Source organism: Elephantulus edwardii, unplaced genomic scaffold, assembly GCF_000299155.1.
Source record: "Elephantulus edwardii isolate Elephantulus edwardi_28Jun2011 unplaced genomic scaffold, EleEdw1.0 scaffold00067, whole genome shotgun sequence".
NCBI classification, from domain to species: domain Eukaryota; kingdom Metazoa; phylum Chordata; class Mammalia; order Macroscelidea; family Macroscelididae; genus Elephantulus; species Elephantulus edwardii.
In genome coordinates this window covers 393,239-396,879 of record NW_006399817.1, presented here as the reverse complement: position 1 = coordinate 396,879, position 3,641 = coordinate 393,239, and positions in this window count along the sequence as shown.

The window sequence follows — 3,641 nt, the reverse complement described above, 5'->3', positions numbered from 1 at the left end:
TAATATACTTCTATCTTCTTTTCTTAAAATAATTTTTTTTTCATTTTTGTATTTTTTGTGTACATTTTGTTTCATATGATCATGCTCATACATTGTGCCACATAAAACCAATCATCATTGATCTATGTCCATTTCTATCCTATTTAAGGATATAAAATCTAATTTAGAAAAACATAATAAAGCATGCAATTTGTCATTGGATTATATTGAAAATATCATGCTTATTAAATAAAATACTGAGCACTGGTGCTTATTAAATAAAATACTGAGCACTTAGTCCAGAGGGAGTTGAGTTGCTAGCCCAAAGTCATCTCTTTGGCCCTTTGAATCTATTAGTGGCTTTGTGGGAAATGATGGCAAATTTATAGCCTCAGAAAACCCACTAGAAGGTCAACTATGAGCCAGTTCTGACTCTGTGTCAATAAATAGTAAGTAAGAATAAAAATATGATTCAAAATACAAAAATATGCAGAACTTAATAAAATCAGAGTATTTGGAACTTGAGAATATGTTGAGAAATTTAGAATGATATAGACACTGTATTCCATTTTTCCTGCCTGGACAGCTGGATCAGTGGAACTGTATACGTAAAGGGATGTGCATGCACATATATGTCCATCTGTTAACTTCAATGCAAAAAGAGGAAAAAACACTTTTATGAACACAAGAAGAGTAAATTTTATGTGATTTATGCATGAACTTAGGTTTTCTGGGTTGTTGTTGTTGTTGCTATATGTCATTAAATCTTCAGTTCTTAGAGACCTCATGAAAAAGAAATGTGAATCCTTCCCTTATTATGTACCATCCTAGTCATCTTTGATGTACTTGAGCCTATAATTATTGTCGCCATGTCAAATCATCTAGTTAAGGAACTTTCTCTCTTGTGTCAACCCTCCATCTTCCCTAATATGATGTCCTTCTCTGAGGACTGGCCCCTCCTAACAACATTTTTAAAGTATATGTGACAAAGTTGCACAATCCTTGTATTTCAGAACACTGGTTGCACTCTCCCAAGACAAATTTTTTGTTCCTTTGACAGTCCATGGAATATTCAGTATTCTTCTTCAACACCACAACCCAAAGGCATCAATTCTTCCTTCTGTCATCCTTAGTCAACGTCAAACTTCAGATGCATAGGAAACAATAGAAAAGACCATAACTTGAATCACTACACATTAGTTTTTAAGCTTAAATTATTGATCTTTAGCATTTTGGAGAGATCCTTGACAGCAGATTTTTCAAGTGCAACATGTCTTTTGATTTCTTAACTGTTAGCACCGAAATCTCCAGGGAGCTCTGGTGGCTTAGTGGCAAGAAACTGCACTGCAATCATGAAGGCATACAGTTCAAGCCCACCACCTGCTCCGGAGAATAAAGATGGGCAATCTTCTTTCATGAGATTATGTTGTTCTTGCTGTTGTTGTTGTTGTTGTTATGTGCCATCGAGTCACCTTAAGTGCTTCTTAAAACCAGCCAGTGGGTCAGCTTTGGGTCAGTTCCAACCCTACAGTACACAACAACAACAGCACCAAAATAGTTGTTTATGGGTCAAAATAAAATGAAATCAAATGGCCTTCAATCTTTCTTCCATCTACTACAATGTTGTATGATGTCCAGTAGTGAGTATTTTGTTTTCTTGATGTTGAGATATAATCCATAATTAAGGTTTTAGGGTTGATTTTTTTTTTAATTTTCTACACTTTTTTTTTATATATTGTATACTATTTTCAGACAATTCAGATTCTTCTCACTTTCAGCAAGTAAGGTTGTGTCAACTTCATAATGCAGGTTGTTGATGAATCTTCCTTCAGTTTTGATCTAACTTCTCAAATTATTTCCTTTACATACAGGTTGAATAGGTATGGAAAAAGGAGACAGCTCTAACACATACCTTGCCTAATTTTAACAGTGCAGTGTTTTCTTTGCTCTGTTATCTAGAACAACAGTTTCTTGCTCTAAGTAAAGGTTTCTCATAAGCACAATTAAGCATTCTGAAATTTTTTTCTCAATGTTAACCATATTCATTTGTGACCCAAACAATCAGATGCTTTTGCATAGTCAATAAAACAGGAATATACATCCTTCTAGTATTCTCTGCTTTCAGCCAATATCCATCTTCTATCAGTAACATCATCCCTGGTGCCACAGTTTCTTCTAAATCCAGCTTGAATTCCTGGAAGTTCTCTGCCAATATACTGTTCAAGACATTTTTTAACATTCTTCAGCAAGATTTTACTGAAGGAGAAGAACTTGTTCTTTGTTTCTCAAGCTGAAAGAACTGGAAAATAAATTCAAGTCTCAAGTTGCAATATCAAAGGATGCTATAGACAAAATCTTGAATGATCCATGAAGCATCAAAAGAAAATGCTCCCTTTTTATGTACCCTCCCCAAAAAAGTGTACATGGAATCTTTTCAGGAATAACATATAATCAAGAACCAATGGTAATAAAGAAAATAACTCAAGCTGCACTGACGGCATTGGCAAATTTCAAAGGCCAAGTAACTGACAGAATGTCAATTGACATGTTCTAAAAAACAGATGCAGTCCTGGACGTACTTACCAGGCTGTGCCAAGAAATCTAGAAAGAGCTACCTGACCAACTGACTGGAAGAGATGCATATTTGTTTCCATGTCAAAAAAAAAAGGTGATCCAAAAGAATGTAGAAATTATTGAACAATATAATTGATATCACATTTTCTGCTTGTATTATTTTTATGTACCATAGAGTTGGAACCAACTCATAGCTGACCTTCCAAAGTGTGTTCAGAGGCAGTTAATTTTATAGGACAAGATAGCCCATCTTTTACCCATGGAGCTTCTGGTGGCCTTCAACCATGAACCTCTGGGATTGCAGCACCACTTCTTGCCTCTAGGCCACCAGAGCTCCTCTCTTCTACCATTTTCTGGTAGAATTAAAATTATATTACATTGTGCTATTCTTTTTCTCTATAATCTCATGCCCTAGACATGTCACTTTGTCGCAGTGCTTTCTGCAGGGCATTAACTGTGCTGTTCAGATGGACTCTTAGAAACTTGAGACGGTGAATATCACCGCTATGAACATTGATGAACAAATCTCCATTTACGTCTCAGTTCTAATTTCCTTGGGGTATATTCTTAGTAGTTGGATAGCTGGGTTCTATGGAGTTTCTTTGATCAGCTTTTTGAGGAAACTCCCACCTGTCTGCAGCTCAAATGTCCAACCACAATCACATGGATTAAGATACTGTGGTATATTCATGCAATTGAATACTACGCAGTACTCAGGAACAATGATTTTGAAAAACACTACATAACTTGGAAGAGACTAGAGAGAATTATGCTGAGGGAACTAAGTCAAAGGAGGACAAATACTATCCTTATTACAGATTGTTACTATAAAAATAGAAGGAAAACCTGTATGGGGACCAAAGGGAAGAAAAAGTGGGAACAGAGGGGTGAAGATGGGTCTGGGAAAAATCATAGGGTTGCACAATTTGTTGGGTGGAGGGAGGAGGTGAAGGAAATGGGAAAGATATGGTGGGGACCTGAAAGGACAAGGTTACTGTGGACATACTCTAATGAGATTATTAAAAGAATAATGTAAAACACAATGCATATGCACTTTGTAAGCAAATCAATATAATATATATTTTAAA